Source organism: Amblyraja radiata, chromosome 20 (genome assembly GCF_010909765.2).
Source record: "Amblyraja radiata isolate CabotCenter1 chromosome 20, sAmbRad1.1.pri, whole genome shotgun sequence".
In the NCBI taxonomy this organism is placed as follows: Eukaryota; Metazoa; Chordata; class Chondrichthyes; order Rajiformes; family Rajidae; genus Amblyraja; species Amblyraja radiata.
In genome coordinates, this window is record NC_045975.1 from 17,513,853 (window position 1) to 17,537,600 (window position 23,748).

Here is a 23,748-nt window from a genome sequence, read left to right on the forward strand (position 1 = left end):
GTGGACCACAGCAGAGGTGAAAAGTAAGACATCACCCAGGGACTGCTTGAGGACCTGCTGATGGTCTCTGTGCTTTCGTCAAATGTCTCTGGTCATCTGGAATAATTGGAAAGAAACAGTTAAAAAATAAAAATCATCAAAATAAGATTTAAAAATGATAAATATTTATATTTAAGAAAACCAAACTAATCCATATTTCTGCATTGCAGTGCGGAGGATATGGAAGCCTAGATTGCACTGTCCTGCATACCAGTGTCAGCCAGTGTCAAGGGTTAAGGGAGACAAGAGAGTTTCTCATAAGGACAGGAATTGAAGCAATACTGTTGCAATCTTTCTCTATAGAGCTCCTAGCTAATCATCACCATGATTTAGCATCACATCTTTGCATTTTGTGTTCTAGTGCAGTTGTAGATATTAAAACACCAAAGAGATTCACAAAAGAAAAGGAAGTGGAACGTCAATATTTCTCTGAAGTGTTCTCATGCTCAAGGTCATCATAGTTTGGTGGAATCACTGTTGGACAAGTAAAGCTACAGACATACTGCTTAAGCCAGATGCAGTTAGATGAACATGCAGCATCGGTTGAATTGGGCGTCTGCCAAAATCAAAGGGTAAAGACAGAATGTGTGACAATCAGACAGACTTTTACAGAGATGGTTCAAAAAGAATATTGTCAGCTAGGTGTCTCCTCAACATTTTGACAACAGAACAAGGAATAAATGAAAAGGGAGCAGCTTTGGTGAATAATAAGAAAATGCCTAATGCTATTCTGAAATGTCTATTTAACCGATAGGCGCCTTCACGTCTGCTTTTTGGTATTGGTCATATCATCTGAAATGAGAATTTCTTTCTGATACTGCTCATGACAGATTCTAATAAATTAATCCAAAGTTTGGTCAATTTTTAGGGAAACTTTGAGAAAGTTTTGAAGAATAATAAATATAAGTGAAAGTGGATAATTGGGATAGATTTACAAACTTCCCTGGGTGTAAAACTGCTGATGCAAAATTCTGAATGACAATATCTAAACCAAATTGAGATAAACGATATCCTTGCCATTAAATTTCACATGAAACTTGGTAACTTCTAATGGCTGGATGTGGAACCGAATTAGAATATTGTATCTAGCACAGATTCAGAAGACAAATATCTTAGCCTAAGATGCTATTGTCAATTTTAGCCCATGCCACACTGGACATCTCACAGGGAAACATAGGGGAAATTGTCAAATGGCTCATAAGACGTAGATATTCTCCGATACTGTGCTTTTATATGACCAACTTATCTAAGTCAACAATAGTGTTATCTGCAGGTGGTTGACAGTAAGTATTAGAAAGTCGCACCCTCAGAAAGCATCGCCATTTTTTCTTCCATGTCCTATTATCTTTTATAAGTTCTTCCTGGACAAACTCTTGGAAACAAGGTTGACTTGCTTTCACTCCAGGTTTGAAGACTCTGAGGTAATAGGGCCAATATGGGAACCTATCCTATCCATAGATATTCATAGATCTATCCAGCCATAGGGCAGTAGGTGTCTGGTGGGGTAATTGAGTGGAGACACCAGAGACTGCAAATGCTGGAATCTGAGGAAGTCCCAACTCAAAACGTTGTCCATCCATTGATGCTGCCTGACACATTGAGTTCCTCCAGTAATTTTTTTTCCAGGGGTAAATGAATGAGTAGTTTGTGATGTAATGCATTCCTTCCATTACTTACACAGGCCTTCTGCATATTCTTGATGCTTAGCCTTTAGGTTCTCGATGTTATTGACAGTGAGCTGAACTGGAAGTGTCATATGGAGGCGGTGTACAGGAAGGGACAAAGCCGACTGTATTTTTTAAGGAGGCTGAGGTCATTTAATATCTGCCAACCCCTACTGTGCAGTGTCTACCATTCAGTGGTGGCCAGTGCTCTGTTTTTTGCTGTGGCCTGTTGGGGAGATGGCGCCCGTATAGCGGATAAAAACAGACTGGACAAACTAATCAGGAAGGCCGGCTCAGTGGTCGGGGCTGAGCAACGAACGGTCCAGCAGGTGGCAGAGGCCAGAACTCTAAATAAACTAGGTTCTATAATGACAAACCCCACTCACCCACTCCATGCCCTGAAGGTGATCAAGAGCAGCATCTTCAGTCAGAGGCTGATTGCACCAATGTGCAAAACGGGGAGATACAGGAAGTCCTGTTTACCAGCTGCTATAAGACTTTATAATGAGCATAAATAACTGCACTTTTTTTAAATTAATTGTATTTTAACTTGTATTTTAACGTATTTTAACTTGTTATGTATGAAAGCGTGGTGTTATGTTTGTCTTGAAGCTGTCGTGGCACTGTAATTTCCTGAAAAGGATTATTAAAGGAATAATCTAATCTAATTTATTCTGAGTGTTCCTTCTCCACCTTCAACATTCATGTACCAGAAGTACGCAATGAGATACTCAATGGGGATGCTGCATTTCTTCACAAAAGGTTTGAGCACATCTTTCTTCTCTGTCCATCTGGTAATCACCTTCCATAGCAGAGGACAAGAATATATCTGTTTTGCAAGTCCGGAGTCAGATATGGAAGTAATGTGGCCAGGCCAATGTAGGTAGGGCTTCATAGTTGGGGATGTTAACTTTGGAGAGGATACTGATGTTGAGCCACATCCTTACAGGGAATTTGGTGGATTTTACAGAGCCAGCGTTGGTGATATTTTCCAATGCCTGGTGTTGTCTGCTTTCTAGACGATGCATTCGTGTCAGGTCTGTGGTCTTTGTCTTGAAGTATCGTTTTCCTCAATCAATCAGAGGCTGTGCTGGCTCATTGAAGATTATGCAGAATAATAATACTATCATGTTAATGACCAGCATTTTGTTTGTTTTGTAATGAAATATCTCTGATAAACTGAGACCTAGGTTGCCAAAGTAATAATGATTAATAAATTAAACATGCCAAACAGATCATGCAGTCTCAGTGGTGAGAGAAAGACAGGATAGATTTAATCTATGGGTAACCTTTTGTATAACTGAAGATAGATACAAATTGGTGGAGTAACTCAGCGGGTCAGACAGCACCTCTGGGGAAAAGGAATGGGTGACGTTTCAGGTCGGAACTCTTCTTCAGACTAACCCCAAGTTAGTATAACTGACTTGTTTTGGTTCAAACAGAGAAAGCAAGATACCAGAATAATTTAATTTGATATTGAATTCAGCCCTGCCCTAATTCTATCAAAGGTAGTCCTTTTGTCCTATCCATCCCTCCTCCCCCTTCTCTACAACTTAAAACTGACTTGTTTTCTCTCTTTCGCAGTTTTGATGAAGAGTTTTCCATTTGAAATGGTAAATCTTTTTTCTCTCTGCACAGATGCTGCTTTAGCTGCTAAGTGTTTACAGTGCATTCAGTTTTCATTTCAGATGTCAGCAGTTTTGTAATTTTTATTGAGAGCAACATGTCACCCGTGAGTTCAGTTTAGTTTATTGCCACGAGCACCGAGGTACAGTGAAAAGCTTTGGTTGCGTGCTAACAAGTCAGCGGAAAGACTGTACATCATTACAATTGAGTCATCGACAGTGTACATCGACATGATAAAGGAAAATAACATGAATAACGTCAAGTCCAGTAAAGTCCAATCAAAGATAGTCTGAGGGTATCCAATGAGGTAGCTCAGGACTGCTCTCTAGTTGTTGATGAGTGGATCAGTTGCCGGATAACAGCTGGGAAATAACTGTCCCTGAATCTGGAAGTGTGCACTTTCACGCTTCTATACTTTTTGCTCAATGGGAGAGGGGAGAAGAGGGAGTGGCAGGGTGCGACTCATCCTTAATTAAGCTGGTTGCCTTGCCATGGCAGCATGAGGTGGACATGGAGTCAATGGAAGGGAGGTCAGTTTGTGTGAGGGTGTTGTTGGGGACATGCCAAACTTCCTTAGCCTTCTAGGGAAGTAGAGGCGTTGTGTCCTGCCAGTGGGTGATGAAGAAGTTTCATAAAATAAACACTTATCTATCAAATTATCATTTAAAAATAAATTGGATAGGTATGTCGACGGGAAAGGAATGGAGGGTTATGGTCTGAGTGCATGTAGATGGGACTAGGGGAGAATAAGTGTTCGGCACAGACATGAAGGGCCGAGATGGCCTGTTTTCCGTACTGTAATTATCCCCTCCCCCACCATCCCTCCCCTAAACCCCCCTCCCCTCCTCACACCCCTACCCCGTTCCCTCCACCCTCCCTCCCCCTCCCTGCTCCCCACCTCTCCCCCGCCCCTCATCTCACCCCCCTCTCAGCACACCCTCTCTCTCCCCCTCTCTCCTCCCCCCCCACCCCTCTCTCCTCCCCCCTCCCCCCTCACTCTCTCTCTCCCCTCCTCCCCTCCATCCCCTCCCCCACTCTCCCTCCCTCCCCTAAACCCCCTCCCCTCCACACCCCCTACCCTCTTCCCTCTCCCCTCCCTGCTCCACACCTCTCCCTCCCTCTCTCTCCCCCTCACTCTCACCCTCTCTATCTCCTCCCCTCCTCCGTCACCTTTCCCCTCTCACCCACCCTCCCTCTTCTCCTCCTCTTCACCCCCCTATCCCTCTTGCCCCTCTCTCTGTGTCTCTGTCTCTCTCTCTCTCTCTGCCCCTTCTCTCTCTGCCTTCACTCTCTACCCCCTCCCCCCCCCGCCCTCTCTAGATGTGACTGCAAGTTGGGGCTATGCGTCAGTTGATAGGGTGGTTATGGGGTAAAAGGAGCAAATTAATAATATTAATATAATATCAAGGGGGGTAATTAGTGTGAGTGCGGTGGGGGGGGGGGAATAGTTAGTGTGTGACGCTGCGTGCCGCTGCATACCGCCTCCCCTCCCACAACCGCACGTTGGGGGAACAGACCCAACGGGTCTGCACTTGGTCTAGTACTTTATGTTTTTGATAGTTGCAGGATCTGGGGGGATTTTGTACAAAGTGTAGTGACAGACACTATTATTATGGATACCTAGCTGCAAAACCAAAACTTTCACAAAAGTTATGTGGTATTCAGTTGCAGCCAAACTAATGGCAATTTTGATCAGAAAATTTGGAATCTGTTCCCCTGCTGTTAGTCTAAAGTGGAAACCTGCAGTTTAATTCCAAGTCGTTGATCAATTTTTCAGTGGCTTATCACAGGCCTATTGGCAGTCACTCAGCCAAAACCATTGATGGTAACAAAGAAGGATAAGGGGTATGTTAGTTAACCCCTGAAGACTGTCATGACAAACTGATTAATTTGTGCCCATTCATTGTGCTGCAGACAGCATGTTACATTCAACCTGCCTGCTGTTGTAAATTATTACTGCATGCACTCAGCAGCATTCATGCTGTTCATTGGCTACAGAAAGCAGCAGGGGATCCATAATCACGAGTAACTGATGTGACGTAAAGACCATTTGCATCTCTTAAAGGGAAGTGCGTGATTCCTGCAAGAATATTTTTTGAAATATGAATCCGGGCTGTGATATTTTCTGTAATGGCTGAAGCTTGCGAACAGTGACCAAACAAGGTTTTCAAAGATACGGCAGGTAGTGCTGCTGCATCACAGCTCCAGTGATCCTGGTCTTCAATCCTCACCTTCCATGTGTAGTGTGTACATCCTCTCTGTGACAGTGTGGTTCTCCAGTTTCTTCCCATATCCTAACGATGTGCCAGCGTACTTGACCACTGTAAATTACCGCCCATGTAGTTTGGGGGAGGTGGGTTGGGTAGGAGAATCAGAGGGAGGATATTCAATAGGTGAGGGTGAATAGATTCCAGGGAGCTGTGGCGGGATGAGTGAGGGATGTGCTCTGGAAGCTGGCATCAACCCAATGGGCTGAATGACCTGTGCAGAGATATGGTCCAAGAAAACCGTCACTGGAGATCTTGCTGCAAGAAATGAAAAGGAGTGTTTTGAAATACTTCCATATTACAATTTTTTAGTTTTGGATTTAGTTTTTGTTTTAGTTTTAGTGATGCAGCATGGGCACAGGCCCTTCGCCCCAACCATCGATCACCTATTTACATATTAGTTGTACACATTCCCTCCACTCCAGGGACAATTTACAGAGGCCAATTGACTTACAAACCCGTGCGTCTTTGGGATGTTGGAGGAAACCAGAGCACCCGGAGGAAACCCGTAAAGTACCTGGGGAGGGGTTAGTTTGGGTTGAAGCGATGAGTGAACCAAGAAATAGAGGAGGGAATGGTGTCTGTGGAAGGCAGAAAGGAGTGGTGATAGGAAGATGTGACTAGTGATAGGATTACGTTGGAGGTGATGGAAATATCGGAATATGATGTGTTGGATTCGAGACCATTCGTCACATTAAAGGCACGCTTGAAACAGCAAATGTGGAGATGTAAATAAAATGTGCAAAACGTTCAATAATTAAGATACTGACTGACAATAACATTTGGACATCAACACACAATAAAACCACAGGAGCTATTTTGGGGTGATGAATATGTTCAGTAGCCAGCTTTTTGCTCCATTGAACCAGAGACATCTCACCAGGATGAAGTTAAGCAACATCTAGATTCTTAAGAAGATTGCTGGCTCCGGTATGAGTAGACACTCTCTGAGTCGTTACCTTCTTGGAAGGAATTCTGTCATTCTTACATGATCTTGCTCTAAGATAGTTCAATTCCAAATGTTCCCCATTTTTGGGGGGCAATTAAGTGTGGACAATAATTGTTGGCATTGCCAGTGACATCAATTTACTATAAATAAAATATGCTTTGTTTTAAAAACCAATTCAAAGCCAGTTAGGGACATTGCAGTAATTTTATATCAGAATGGCTTCTGTTTCTAGCCTTCAATGAGATGCATGACATTCAACTGGGCCCTCATTTTCCTAAATGCATCTTGTAATTAGGACTCTGATGGCCTTTGGCTTTGTTATATTCAATCCACCAATTGGAAAATAATATTTGCCTTGAAACAGAGGTCTAGATTTTAAAGCACCTTAAATATCATAATTGATAGGAGCAGAATTAGGCCATTCAGCTCATCAAGTCTACTCTGCCATTCAATTCAGCCCATCAAGTCTGCTCTGCCATGGCTGATCTATCTCTCCCTCCTAACCCCATTATGCTTTCTCCCCATAACCCCTGATACCCGTGCTCTTCAAGAATCTATTTATCTCTGCCTTAAAAATATCCGCAGACTTGGCCTCCACAGACTTCTGAGGCAAAGAATTCCACAGATTCACCACCCTCTGACTAAAGAAATTCCACTTCATCATCCTCCTCATATCAGTGCTTCGTAGTTGTCAGCAAATGGTTTATTGCAAATCAAACCAGTATGAAGTGTACACAAAATAAACACGTTTCAAACAAGTGCTTCTGTATTTCTTTTGGCACCCTATCTGACGCATGCCTACACAGTGAATCTAAATCGTTCTTTTCAGCAGGCAAGCAATTTCCCTCATATAATTTCTTAAGAGTGTCATTCAGAAAGTTCAATTTGACTAAATCAGTATTTAACTTACCATTCAAAAGGTATCATTCTGTAATTAATCAACTAATGGAGAAGCCGAATGTCTCTAATCCATTTACAGAGTAGGCCTGGAACAGGATTATAGTCTTAACATGTTTAGAGAGACGGCAGAGTGGAGCTCAAGGGGACCTGAAAGGGATACACAAGAGACTGCAAGCGCTGGAATCCGGAGTAAAAGCCAATCGGCTGGAGGAATTCAGCAGGTCAAGCAGCATCTGTGGGGGAAAATATTTGTTCATGTTCACCAGTCATAGGAGCGGAATTAGGCCATTGGGCCCATCGAGTCTAGTCCAGCATTCCATCATGGCTGATCTATCCTTCCCTCTCAACACCGTTCTCATGCCTGCTTCCCGTACCCTTTGACACGCTTACTAATCAAGAAACTGTCAATCTCCACTTTAAAAATACTCAATGATTTGGCCTCCACAGCCTTCAGTGGCAACAAATGCCACAGATTCACAACCCTCTGATAAAAGAAATTCCTCCTCATCGCCTTTCAAAAGGTATATCCATTTATTCTGAAGCTGTGCCCTCTGGTCCTAGATACTCCCATCAGTGAAAGCATCCCCTTCACATCCACTCTATCCAGGCCTTTCACTGTTCTGTAAGTTTCAATGAGGTCTCCCCTCATCCTTTGGAACTTCAGTGAATACAGGCCCAGAGCTATTAAATGCTCCTCATACTTTAACCCAATCAGTCCTGGGATCATTCTCATAAACGTTAACGGATTTCAGGTCCAGGTTTCGGATTGAGAACGATAGGGTGAATGAAGCCCATGCAGACCTGAAGATTGATGACCATGCTAACCATGTATGATGAACCAGAGCAGGTTCAGACAGAATGAAGGGGCAACTTATGGATACAATACTAAACGCACTATGAACAACATTTCCCTTTATGCAGACTATGTAGTAGAACTAGTATCCCAAATTAACTATCCATTATAGATCAATTCGGCACTTTCTCTGGCTACAGAATTAATTGGAATAAATGCGAAATTATGCCAATAAACGAACAAGACGTCACCCGGCTCCAACAGTTCCCCTTTAGAATTGTTACTGACAAATTCAGATACCTCGGAGTTTACGTTACCAGGAAATATTCCCTTCTGTTCAAAACAAATTTCCCTCCATTAATCACAAAACTTCATACTTATATTCAATTTTGGAAAACATTGGGAGCGACAATCAACTGCCACGGATACAAATAATGTCATACACAAGAAAGGGCATATGCTGGTTTACAAAAAGTGAACATACAGTGCAGGAGTAACACAGAGCCGCAGCAGAATTTTGGAAATGTCATCCCGTCACCCATTCCTTCTCTCCAGAGATGCTGCCTGTCCCGCTGAGTTAAAGAGTGCCCATGGTAGACTCACGAGTCTCTACGGTAAACTCATGGGCTACTCCGTTCTTACAACGAGTTTAAACATTTAAAATTTTTACTTCAAGAGTAAATTTGACTCGTGGAAATCTTTCATCATGTTGAAAGATTTTCACGAGTTAACAAGTTTTCCGAGTACCTGCCGTTAACATTACGAGTTCCGACATTCCCGCCACGTTAATTCCATGAGTTTGATTTGTTTTAAACTCGGGATCACTCGTGGGTGGACTCGCACCGTGAGACAGGGCCATTAAATGCCAGACACTGCCTGATACAGTTCAAAGTGCTACACAGGCCATACTATTCAAAAACCAAACTGAGCAAGATAAATGTCAGTCTCAAGAAGCCACCTTAACCCACAGTTTTGTACTGTGTACAAAAATAGAAAGTTTTTGGACAGAAGTAATCAGTGTCATCTCCAGAACACTGAAAATCTCATCAGAGCCACACCCAAAATTGATAATACTGGGAATAACAGAGGCACGTAGCAAACTATCGGTCTTTCAATGACGCTTCCTCGATTGTGGTCTAATATCAGCAAAAAAGGAGGGTGAAGTTGGATGAGAAGGCGAGGTGAGGTGGGACCGAATCCCGTGGCAGGCGACAGCGCGAAACACAAAGGCAACAGGTTGATCCAGCGTGTATCTGGAAACTGGGTGCAGACTGAGCAGGGTGGAGCTCAGGCGACCTGTAAGGGTGATTGGAAGTGGATTCGGAAAAGTATGGACATGGCAGGGTGAAGCAGAAGCAATGCAGGTGAATAAGATTAGTGTAAATAGGTACAGGATGGCATAGACACAGCAGGCCAAATGGCATATTTCTGTGCTATGTGACACTGTGACTATAATGCTATAGCTCTCTATTGCCTTGGTCATGAGGTTTCTTTGCAATTCAATGGAAGATGCTTCTTCTCCCATTGCCCCGGATGGTTATATGAAATGTTTCTACTTCTATAAGAGCTTGGCAAACCAACACGTTTTAGAAGATAAAATAAGCAATGCAAGTGACAAACATTTTCATTAATTGATTTGTTTTCTTTTCTGAGTTGCTTTGAATTAAATATAATGGGGACGACATTGGAGGAAGTAACTACAAGGATTATTTGTGCCACTTATAAGAATGACCGTTATAGGGCTATAGGCAAAGAGTCAAACAGCATCCCCATCTAGGCTAGTCCCATCTGCCTGCATTTAGTCCATATCCCTCTAAACGTATCCTATCAATGTGCATGTCCAAATGTCTTTTAAGAACATAAAAAAATGTCCTTCATAATTTAGTGTATCTTTACTAGGTCACCCCTCAGCCTCCAGCAGGGAAAACAAATCCATGTCGTGGGGTGACGCCTGTTTGGTCGTGAGTAGTCACCCAAAGAGTCGTACCTCTTACTGGTCGCCGTTGGATTTTCAACATTTTGAAATTTTTCGGTGACCTGCTGCGACTATGACGGGTGCCAGCAAGTCTCCGGAAAAATCACGTAAGTAGGCCAGGCCCTTAACCTTTCCTCATAAGACAACCTGCCCAATCCAGTATTCGTCAAATAATCCACTCTGAAGTTTCATATGCAGATGACTTTGCCCTTGCCTACCAGGGGGCTGCCCTTGAGGGTATCAGCTCACCCAAGGCTTGAAGGGGATGGAGGAGTACTTCACCTTCTGGTGACTTCGCCCTAACCCATCTAAGACAACTGTCACTGCCTTTCACCTCAGCAATCGGCTCGCCAATGCAAATCTCCGAGTGTTCTTTTGTGGTAAGCCGGTGAAGAATGAAGAATTCCCCAACTACCTCGGAGTCACCCTGGATCTCACCCTCACCTATCGTGAACACCTGAAGAGGGTGGTTGATAAACTGAAAGCAAGGGTCAACACCATCAGGAAGCTTGCAGGCAACAGCTGGGGATCCAATGCACACAGCCTCCATACCACAAGCTTAGCCCTAGTCTACTCAACAGCTGAGTTTTGTTCAACAGCTTGGGCTAATAGCTGCCACACCAAACGAGTTGACACTGTCCTTAACTCTGCAATGCGGGTCATCACAGAGATGCTTAAGTCAACACCTTTGCAGTGGCTCCCTGCTTCTCTCATATCGCCCCTCCCAGCATATGCAGAAGGGAGAGGATGTTGAAAGATTGGAAAGATTGTTTGTAGTTTGTTTGGTTGTTTGTTTGTTTATTTGTCTTTTTGCACAAAGTCTGCGAGCATTGCCACTTTTCATTTCACTGCACATCTCGTATGTGTATGTGAAGAATAAACTTGACTTGACTTGACTTGACCACCGAGGCTAACCCCTACCTTCCCATCCATGCTGACTTGGACAATCTGCCCAACATGTGCCTGAAGTCCCGCAAACCCTTCTGGTCTTCTGTTAAATCCCTGGAGGATTTTGACTCCAAGACTGAGTGGTGCAGAGCCGGGAAAGATGTCAACACCAACAACGGAGAGGTCATCACAGACCCCACAGTGAAACCACCGGGTTTTGACCTCCATCACAAGCAATGGATAACCCTGAACAGAATCGGCACCCTCCATGCAAGAACAGCCCATCACCTGCATAAGTGGGGGATGACAGACAGCCCTGCTTGCGACTGCGGACATCCAGATCAGACCATCCCACACATCGTGAATGACTGCTCACTGAGGCTTTTCCCTGGGGGCATCAAAGCCATCCACCCAGTAACTGATGCTGTCCAGGCCTGGATGCCTACCCTTGATCTACAACTTTAGGCTGTGCACGCCATACGCAAGAAGAAGAAGATGGTCCGTTATAACAATGGTTTACTGTATTCTGTCAAGGATTTCCCCAGCAGTTCCCTCAAAGAATCATCACTTGGTGTTGCAGATGAATTGAAATCTCGTCCTTTAAGCTGGAAGACCACAGAGGCAATACAGAGGCTTTAATGCAGTGATTTTATACTTTATGCAACATTTAACACAATTAGGTGTTCTGCCATTTGACAACATCTTGAGTGCCTTTCTTGTTTTAGCAATGGTGAATTCCACATTGAGGACTTCACTGTCAGCCACCTGAAGTGGCTGTTCTTTCGCCTCACTGCTCAATGTTGATTTCTTATTCAATGGGTTTTCGATCATCTGTCAAATCAAGAGGTTTGACCTATTTGAACAAAGCAATGATCGGAGCCAACATACTGACCATATTGTTGCTGAAAGAGAAAGAATGTTTTAACGTTTCATTTTTCGTTATCCATTGGATTGGTGTCTTGCGGATGTTATGCCTGCATTTGAGGTGGTGAGGACGTATCATTTATCCAAGATACGTGGCAGCAAAGGTTCACTGTCAGCACTGTCATATTGAAATATTTGTTATATTTCTGGACTATTGGCTGAAGTGTTTGAAGGCTGCAGTTTTGATGCTGCTCCTGTCTGATTGAATACTCACCAAAATATGCCTCTGAGCTGATTGACAGATTCTGACAAAATCAGCAAGAGGTTATTTTGAATTGACAATTTGCTTTTTTTTTAATGTTTTCTTGCTTTGTGATCTATCAGTTGGCTTGTTTGTAAATTAGTTTGAAGTTTTGAGACAGTGGACACCATGAAGCAACTAGATTGTCATAAAAGATTCAGGAAAGGAATTTTATCATCTTTACCTGGCCTGTTCCAGGCCCACCAATGTAGTTGACTCTGAAATATTTTCTGAAATAGCTTCACAAGTTCCAGTTCCGGGAGTGGATAGCGATGGATGGTAAATGCTGAACATACTACCAATGTCCACATCGTCTGAATGAATCAAGGTAAATGTACAGGTCCATAATGAACAGCTTTTAATGTACCTTCATCTGCTGCTCCACTTTGCCATCAGTAAAACTTCCACAATCCACTGGGACAACTGTTTGCCTGTAGCTTGGTCAGCTTAATAGATCACTTCAACCCTTGGTATTGAATGGAGCTGATTGTACCATGAATGGCTACAAAGGCAGGACTTTCAATTCTGGCCTGCACACTGATCTGATACTGCATCTACATTTATAACCCCGAGGATTCATATATATTTAAATTTGAAAATGGTGTACAGAGGGATCTGGGAATAACTGTGCACAGTTCCCTGAAGGTGGAATCTCATGTAGATAGGGTGGTAAAGAATACTTTTGGTGTGCTGGCCTTTATAAATCAGAGCATTGAGTTTAGAAGTTGGGATGTAATGTTAAAATTGTACAAGGCATTGATGAGGCCAATTCTGGAGTATGGTGTGCAATTTTGGTCGCCTAACTATAGGAAGGATGTCAACAAAATAGAGAGAGTACAGAGAAGATTTACTAGAATGTTGCCTGGGTTTCAGCAACTAAGTTACAGAGAAAGGTTGAACAAGTTAGGTCTTTATTCTTTGGAGCGCAGAAGGTTAAGGGGGGACTTGATAGAGGTATTTAAAATGATGAGAGGGATAGACAGAGTTGACGTGGATAAGCTTTTCCCACTGAGAATAGGGAAGATTCAAACAAGAGGACATGACTTGAGAATTAAGGGACAGAAGTTTAGGGGTAACATGAGGGGGAACTTCTTTACTCAGAGAGTGGTAGCTGTGTGGAATGAGCTTCCAGTGAAGGTGGTGGAGGCAGGTTCGATTTTATAATTTAAAAATAAATTGGATAGTTATATGGACGGGAAAGGAATGGAGGGTTATGGTCTGAGTGCAGGTAGATGGGATTAGGGGAGAATACGTGTTCGGCACGGACTAGAAGGGCCGAGATGGCCTGTTTCCGTGCTGTAATTGTTATATGGTTATATAGTTATATGGTTTGTAATCCTTTTCATTCTTTTTCTATATAAGATCTTATTTACAGAGCATGATTAATATTAGGATAGTGACTAAATGCAACAACTTTATTGAACAGCCTTGCAAGGCTGTAGGGGTGTCCATGAGTTTTCGAGGTCTTCACCATGATTTTACCATGAAATATGATCCAGTTCTCCTCAATTGCTTTAGTTTACTTTGGAGATTCTTTAGAGATACAGTGTGGAAACAGGCCTATCGGCCCACTAAGTCCACGCCAACCAGCGATCACCTCCACATCCAACACCATCCTACAAGCTAGGGACAATTTTACAATTATTACTGAAGTCAATTAACCTACAATCCTGTCACGGGGAGAACGGACAGCACCCATACTCAGGATCGAACCCGGATCTCTGGCATGGTAAGGCAGTAACTCTACTGCTAAGCCACCGTGCCGCCCTTTATCTTTCTATCTTTCTCCCTCCGGGTCTACTCCGCAAACTATTGTTAATCCTTTCTACGTTTTCTTTACTTTTTCTTGTCTTCATCATGCCTATCCCTCTTTTATTTCACAACATCTCTCTCCTTTTCCCCATTTTTCACACACTACTGCTCTGGTCACAAGCTAGGTGTGGATAGAAAGAATCAATGGTCCGAATCATGTGCCGAAGCAAAAAGCTGCACATTGCATTCTGATCTCCTTTGTCCATAATGTATATAGCCATGTCTCTGGGAATACAGATACTGTACATTTGTTGCACTGATATACAAATTTACCATGCCTAAGTGAGACTAAGCTTGAATTAAAATGATTTATGTGTTAGGTTCCACAGTAAAGTCTTTTACAATTATTTATCCCAGAATTTTTTTTCTTGGCAATCATACTCCATGCATTATGGATTTGGAAGATATGAAATATGAACACGTAACTTCAAGCAGTTTGTGCTTCATCTCCCATTGCAAATAAATAACGTAATCAAGTGTGGTAAATTTTCACCAGTGGATGTGTTGTTATTAGTAGCGGCGAAATTATTATGAACAGCAGGAAAATTGACTGGAAATAGCAGGAACTTTGACCAATTTCATTCTGACCTAAAAACATAAATTGGAAGTTTTTGTAAAGGAAATGCACCATTCTCATCTCACGCATAATTGAAAAATATTTAAAAGTTACCTTGACTGGAAATTTTGGCCTTGAGAATTGGTTGTGCTCACTCTCTGATGTTAAATTAGAGTTATAACCTACATAACATTGTTTAGAGAAGTTTGAGAAATGTTGTAAAACTTTCCAGTATATGTTGAGATCTCTCGCACAACATTTCTGTTGCTGATTGGACTTCTCGTACTCCTGGCATGCATCCTCACTGTTCTAACTTTAGGGTGCACCTCTTATAGTTACACCATAATACAAGCAGTCTCATCCAACTACTGGAGTGTGATGGTGGTAAGGAGTAACAGTTGCTGCAGGAGCCAGCTTTAGTGGACAAGGGCATTGTGCAGGGAGTTGCCAGTAAGGTTTCTACAAAGGCTTCAATGCCCCTTCCGAGCCTCCATCCAGGGGAACACTGCAATGCTGCCAATGTCCCTCCAGCTCTGAAAGTTAAAATCACATTAATCAAAAATTCAAGGTTGAACTATTTTTGAATTCTGTATTGCAGAAGTGAGCAGTAAAGGATCATGTGGCACATATCAGCAGAGACAGCTTGGAATGGTCTTGAGGCTAAATTTCTCAGAGTTAAAGTGACCCTGACTTTGAATGCAGCAGCGGCACCTCAATGAGCTTTACTGAAGGTTTTCGGAGGTCAGTAAGTAAGTCGTACATAGTGGAGGAACCATCTGCATTGACATTGCTCTGGCAAGACATGCTGACATGAGAATTGGTTGCTTGTAACTCACCTGTTGTATTGTCAGATGTGTTTCTCCTCGTTTCCCACCTGATGAACAGTGGGGCAGAGTTACATTATAGACCCATGTTCAATACTGATCTCTGGTGCAATCTGTGTGGGAATCACACTTCTTCTGTGATCATGTAAGGTTTCCTCCCACATCCTATAGACGTGTGATCGTTAGGTTAATTGACCACTCTAAGTTGCCCCCAGGATATAGGTGAGAGGTAGAATCTGGGAGGAGTTCATAGGAAAGTGGAGAGATTTTTTTTAAATGGGATTAGAATAAATTAATGCTTGATAGTTGGCGTAGGCTAAGTGTGCCTGGTAGCGTCTTGGACTGTTGCCTGAAACATAGAAACATAGAAAATAGGTGCAGGAGTAGGCCATTCGGCCCTTCGAGCCTGCACCGCCATTCGATATGATTATGGCTGATCATCCAACTCAGTATCCCATCCCTGCATTCTCTCCATACCCCTTGATCCCTTTAGCCACAAGGGCCACATCTAACTCCCTCTTAAATATAGCCAATGAACTGGCCTCAACTACCTTCTGTGGCAGAGAATTCCACAGATTCACCACTCTCTGTGTAAAAAATGATTTTCTCATCTCGGTCCTAAAAGACTTCCCTCTTATCCTTAAACTGTGACCCCTAGTTCTGGACTTCCCAAACATCGGGAATAATCTTCCTGCATCTACCCCTTAAGAATTTTGTAAGTTTCTATAAGATCCCCCCTCAATCTTCTAAATTCTAGCTTGTACAAGCCGAGTCTATCCAGTCTTTCTTCATATGAAAGTCCTGCCATCCCAGGAATCAGTCTGGTGAACCTTCTCTGTACTCCCTCTATGGCAAGAATGTCTTTCCTCAGATTAGGAGACCAAAACTGTACGCAATACTCCAGGTGTGGTCTCACCAAGACCCTGTACAACTGCAGTAGAACCTCCCTGCTCTTATACTCAAATCCTTTTGCTATGAATGCTAACATACCATTTGCTTTCTTCACTGCCTGCTGCACCTGCATTCCTAATTTCAATGACTGGTGTACCATGACACCCAGGTCTCGTTGCATCTCCCCTTTTCCTAATCGGCTACCATTCAGATAATAGTCTACTTTCGTGTTTTTGCCACCAAAGTGGATAACCTCACATTTATCCACATTATACTGCATCTGCCATGCATTTGCCCACTCACCCAACCTATCCAAGTCACCTTGCAGCCTCCTAGCATCCTCCTCACAGCTAACACTGCCCCCCAGCTTCGTGTCATCCGCAAACTTGGAGATGTTGCATTCAATTCCCTCATCCAGATCATTAATATATATTGTAAATAGCTGGGGTCCCAGCACTGAGCCTTGCGGTACCCCACTAGTCGCTGCCTGCCATTCTGAAAAGGATCCGTTTACTCCTACTCTTTGCTTCCTGTCTGCCAGCCAGTTCTCTATCCACATCAATACTGAACCCCCAATACCGTGTGCTTTAAGTTTGCATACTAATCTCTTATGTGGGACCTTGTCGAAAGCCTTCTGAAAGTCCAGATATAACACATCAACTGGTTCTCCCTTATTCACTCTACTAGTTACATCCTCGAAAAATTCTATAAGATTCGTCAGGCATCATTTATTTCATAAATCCATGCTGACTTTGTCCAATGAATTCACCACTTTCCAAATGTGCTGCTATCCCATCTTTAATAACTGACTCCAGAATTTTCCCCACCACCGATGTTAGACTAACTGGTCTGTAATTCCCCGTTTTCTCTCTCCCTCCCTTTTTAAAAAGTGGGGTTACATTAGCTACCCTCCAGTCCTCAGGAACTACTCCAGAATCTAAATAGTTTTGAAAAATTATCACTAATGCATCCACTATTTCTACGGCTACTTTCTTAAGTACTCTGGGATGCAATTTATCTGGCCCTGGGGATTTATCGGCCTTTAATCCATTCAATTTACCTAACACCACTTCCCGGCTAACCTGGATTTCACTCAGTTCCTCAATCTCATTTAACCCCCTGTCCCTTGCTATTTCCGGCAGATTATTTATGTCTTCCTTAGTGAAGTCAGAACCAAAGTAGTTATTCAATTGGTCTGCCATGTCCTTGTTCCCCAACTTCTACCACATCCCGTAGGGTGCTGATGCTCTGTAGACAGCAGATTTCTTCCTGCCGCTGAGTTTCATCCGATTGATTTGACCTTCCTCTTGACAGAATCTGGTCAATGCGGAGCCCTGGGTTGGAGATTTTCAAGCATTTCTTCTGTCCCTGATGAATTTTAAGACTACGAGTTGATGTTACTTTAGTCCAGCCACACCTACAGGTCTGAAGAACGTGTCTAGCTGTTCGTTTTTCAAGCGTTTTGTCACTTACTTGATTCAGTGTCGTGTCCGTTCCAAGGTTTGTTACCGGGTGGTCAGTCGATGAGTCATCTTACACCCCCGCTCTTGCAGACTCTGGGGGTATTCTTCTCTGAACTTTTTGCAGCCAAGAGGGTGGCTGTTGTGCCCTAACAAGGTGTCAGAGCCTGCTGTTATGGGTAACTAGCCCATAATGGCCCTCTTTCTCCTGTCAGCTGTCTCTCCAAGCTGCCACACGGTCTTTCCCTTGTCATCAGCTGAACTTTCACAGCAGTCACTGTTTTTTTTTCCAGAAGATCAGTCGAGCTAATAGGACTTGATGTTTCAATCCCTGGGGTAAGTCGGCACTCGTGATATTTGCAGTGGGATTGGTGTGGTGAAAGGGTAGGGTAAGAATGTCATCAGGGTCATCAGGTGGGCACCCTCCTTCTTTGATGTTTCATTGATAAGCCCACAATGCCTCCAGAGGGCTCAACGGTGATACATGGCGTCCCAGGTACACCCCCCTCAGTTCCATACCTTCCTGTCTTCATCTTGCAGCCCAATTGTTGTCTCTCCTTTTAATCCAAAGCCAATTGCTGCTTTTTTCTGCTGAAATTGATTGTTGGAGGGAGCGACCCCTCACTCCCATTTTCTTCAATAGACTGGTCGTAGATGTAGCAACGAATCCCCTGCATCCCACTTCTACAGGGAAAATCTTGGTCTTCCAGCCATTCTGGGCAGCTTCAGTTGCACGTTGAGAGCACTTGATTTTTTCCTGTCATAAGCTTCTTCAACACCATCTTCCCATGGTACTGTCAATCCCATAAGGTTGCCAACTTGGCTGTTGTGGACCACAGGACCATGTCTGGCCGTAATGTGGGGAGAGGAATGTTTTCCACTAATATCCTAGTACTTGTATGGCACACTGTAACGATGTTCATTGGTTGTGATGGAGAATGTGCTGGTATGAGAACCCGAGTCGGTCTATGCACGACCACGTAAGGCGACAACTCTACCGCTGCGCCACGGCGTCGCCCTGTTCATAAAAGGAAATATACTGGTCAGGGAGAGGCTCTTTGATCTGTCGTAGAGTGCAGCATCAAGGATATTCAAGTAGCAGCATCAAGGTTATCCTTGGGAAGTCCTAGGGTTAAGTCACATTAAGCTTCCAAAATCAAGCTTTAAAAGCTATCCATTTTGTTGAAAAAAATTTTTTACTAGTTATGAGGAAATAGAAACTTTAGAGTTAACCCAATAATTTGAAGATTCCTTTGCTGGAACACAACACTGCAAGAGATGCAGCATAATTGATCCTTTAAAATGTACATTAAAGTACATTCTAATGATAAGATAAAATATCTTATTTCCAGCACACTTTAATCTGTTGATACACGACAGTTTGTGCTGAAATAAGCCCTTAATAATATATAATTTCTCTGTGAATATCAGGACATGATGTTGAAAACCCAGGATTACAGCAGCATCACAGTCAGACTTCATTCCTTCATTTCCTTTGATCCTTTTTGGCTCCACTTCTCACTCCTGGACTGATGGTGCCCTCTGGAGGCTGGATTATCCCTCTATAGGAATCCACTGAAAGCCTCAGCATCCCTCTGAATCTAAATTCCGAAATGTGAGCAGCAGTTTCAACTGTTCAGGAATAAGTACATTTTCTATCTGCCTCAGATGAGGTTGAAGAGCTTGGACAGTAGGCAAGCAAAGAAATTGAAGGATGCTTGTGAATAATATAGATAAATAAATATCTAATTCAGTTGGATTGTAAACCATATCACATCTTATTATAAAACAACAACATTAAAGTATGCAAACTGACTATTCTGGGATTCAAGGTGGGATGTGATCAAATCCAACATTCTATAAAGTTACAGAAACACACACTGTAGAAAGTGGTACAGTCTAATAGTTGGGCCTAGGAGAGATTGCATCAGTCAATTATAGTCTGGCATGTTGGCCTTCATAACAAGAGGAGTTGAGTATAGGAGCAAAGAGGTCCATCTGCAGCTGTACAGGGCCCTAGTGAGACCACACCTGGAGTATTGTGTGCAGTTTTGAGGAAGGACATTCTCGCTATTGGGGGAGTACAGCGTAGGTTCACCAGGTTAATTCCCAGGATGGCAGGACTGTCATATGTTGATAGAATGGAACGGCTGGACTTGTATGTTCTGGAATTTAGAAGGATGAGAGGCAATCTTATTGAAACATATAAGATTATTAAGGGTTTGGAAACGCTAGAGGCAGGAAACATGTTCCCGATGTTGGGGGAGTCCAGAACCAGGGGCCACATAAGAATAGAAACATAGGAAGATAGAAAATAGGTGCAGGAGTAGGCCATTCGGCCCTTCGAGCCTGAACCGCCATTCAATATGATCATGGCTGATCATCCAACTCAGTAACCTGTACCTGCCTTCTCTCCATACCCCCTGATCCCTTTAGCCACAAGGGTCACATCTAATCCTCTCTTAAATATAGCCAATGAACTGGCCTCAACTACATTCTGTGGCAGAGAATTCCAGAGATTCACCACTCTCTGTGTGAAAAATGTTTTTCTCATCTCAGTCCTAAAAGATTTCCCCTTTATCCTTAAACTATGACCCCTTGTTCTGGACTTCCCCAACATCGGGAATAATCTTCCTGCATCTAGCCTGTCCAACCCCTTAAGAATTTTGTACGTTTCTATAAGATCCCCCCTCAATCTTCTAAATTCTAGCGAATAAGGGGTTGTGTGTGGAATTCTCTGCCCCAGAGGGCCGTGGAGGCCGGTTCTTTGGATGCTTTCAAGAGAGAGCTGGATAGAGCTCTTAAAGATAGCGGAGTCAAGGGATATGGGGAGAAGGCAGGAACGGGGTACTGATTGTGGATGATCAGCCATGATCACATTGAATGGCAGTGCTGGCCCAAAGGACTGAATGGCCTACTCCTGCACCTATTGTCAATCTTTTTTAAATAAAGATACGTTTAGGGGAAAATTTTGGAGGAGCCTGGATGTTGCAGTTTTCAGACTCCTATACCTTCTTCCCGATGGCAGGAGTGTTAATGTGCAGGGATTGTTGGTCAGTGCAAACTCGGTCAGCTGAGGGGCCTATTTCCATGCCTTAACTCTAATTTAACTAAATTAATAATAATAATAATAAATTTATTTTTTATAGCGCTTTTCTAAGACTCAAAGTCGCTTTACAATAGTAACAGACAATAGCAAACGGAGAAGCGGCGAACAAACAGCGCCAGCGTCCTCTCCGTGCAGCACATAAAGAAAGAATACAGACATAACAATAATAGACATTTAATCGGAATAACATATAATCGGAATATAACAAATAATAAAGACATCACAGAGACACAAATTAAAAACAGAATTCAATCCAAAAACAGAAAATCAAAAACACAGTGTGAAGAGAGAGCAGCGGCAACCAATTCGTGCCAGCGTCCACTCTCCCTTCACGGCAGGAGGGAACCTGTAGGAGTTCAAGAGTGTTTAAGAAGGAACTGCAGATGCTGAAAAATCGAAGGTAGACATAAATGCTGGAGAAACTTAGCGGGTGAGGCAGCATCTATGGAGTGAAGGAAATAAGCAATGTTTCGGGTCGAAACCCTTTTTCAGACTGATGTGAGGGTGGGGGGGCGTATAGAAGAAAAGGAGAGGTGGGGCCAGTGGGCTGAGGGAGAGCTGAAGGGGAGAAGGAACTAGCTGAAATTAGAGAAGTCAATGTTCATATCGCTGGGGTACCCCCTGACTCTGCTCTCACTCCCCATTACCCACACTCATAACAAGGGCAGTCCCCCTTGTCCTCACCTTCCACCCGACCAGCCGTCACATACAACAAATAATCCTCTGACATTTTCGCCACCTCCAACGGGATCCCATCATTTGCCACATCTTCCCATCTCCTCCCCTGTCTGCTTTCCGCAGAGACCGCTCCCTCCATAACTCCCTGGTCAATTTGTCCCTTCCCATCCGAACCACCCCCTCTCCGGGCACTTTGCCTTGCAACCGCAGGAAATGCTACACTTGTCGCTTTACCTCTCCCCTGACTCCATTCAAGGACCCAAGCCATCTTTCCACATGCGGTAGAGGTTCACCTGCACCTCCTCCAACCTCATCTATTGCATCCGTTGCTCTAGATGTCAGCTGCTCTACATCCGTGAGACCAAGCATAGGTTGGCAATCGCTTTGCCCAACACCTCCACTCGGTTCACAATAACCAACCTGCTCCTAGTGGCTCAGCACTTCAACTCCCCCTCCCATTCCAAATCCGACCTTTCTGTCCTGGATCTCCTCCATGGCCAGAGTGAGGATCACCATAAATTGGAGGAGCAGCACCGCATATTTCGCTTGGGCAGTTTGCACCCCAGCAATATGAATATTGACTTCTCTAAATTCAGGTAGTTCCTACTTTCTCCTCCCCTTCTCAGCTCTCCCTCAGCCCACTGGCTCCACCTCTTCCTTTCTTCTTCCCGCCCCCCCCCCCCCCCCTAACATCAGTCTGAAGAAGGGTTTCGACCCGAAACGTTGCCTATCCCTTTGCTCCATAGATGCCGCCTCACCTGCGAAGTTCAAGAGAGTATTCGTTGACATACTGAACCTCCTCAATCTTCAACGGAAGTGTTTTGTGTTTGATTGTGTTTGATGTGTTTTCTTTCTGATTGCATCAATGTGCTGGGTCCATGACAGAACTTCAGAGATATGCACATCCGGAAATTGAAGTTGCTAATTTTCTCCACCACTTACCCATTGATGAAGACAGGTTTGTGGATCCTCAACCTTTTTCTTCTGAAGACAACAATCAGTTTTTTGGTTTTACTAATGTTGAGAGCAAGGTTGCTTTCTGGCACCATTCAATCAGATGATCAATCTCTTGATGCTGGCTCTTAGTAATCCATTGTTCTAATTAAATTTGATAGCTGAGACCTTCCTATGTGAAGATTGGTTGTTTTACGATAGTTATTATACCACAATTCCTTCATTGGCTCTGAAGTACCTTCGGCAGCAAACATTATGCAAATGCTAAGTCTTTTTTTCTTTATATTCTTGATATTCTTTTTCTTACAACAAATGTTTGCCTGAAATCACGAGGCAGCCAAAACAAAAATATATTTTAAGATCATCAAAATAATTATTTCTTATTTCTATATTTTATGTGAATTTTGGAGTGGAGTTTGTATTTTCATATAGATTCTGAAGAGGCAAGAATAGGATACTCATTAAAACAGGCCAATACCTTTTGAAAGAATGTGTAGGAAGGAATTGCAGATGCAGTTTTATACCGAAGGAACACACAAAAAGCTGGAGTAACTCAGTGGGTCAAATAGCATCTCTGGAGAAAAGTAATAGGTGACGTTTCGAATCTAAAGAAGGGCCTCGACCTGATACATCACCTATTCCTTTTCTCCAGAGATGCTGTCTGACCCGTTCAGTTACTCCTGCTTTGTGCTGTCTAGCTTTTGAGAGAACATCAGTTCATAAAGAACACAGCTCTTACTAGTACCTGGCAGAACTATTCCAGTATATACAATGATCGTCCCCACAGCTGCCTATATCACAAAGATTACACCACAAAGAATGATGACATACACTATTTCCCATTTTCACTAAACTTGTTGAATCAACACAGCTGAAAAGGTCAGAGAAATTCTGAACCTTTATGGCATGGGGTTACTCTAGTTGCCACTGAGCAACAAGTAGCCAAGCATCAGCTGTGCTCAGATGGATAACAACAACAACAATACAATAAAGCACATCCCAAATACTTTGTTTGTTGGGCCAAGTCAGTTCATCCATTTTTCTGGTGACAGCTTGACAACACACTGCAATTTACAAGATGGCAAGTATCCAAAGAGTTACAGCATATGGTCATATATGCTGTCTGAATTAATATCATCTCAATGAAAGTTTCCACTGCAAATGTCCAGCTTGTTTAAAACCCGCAACACTTAAAAAA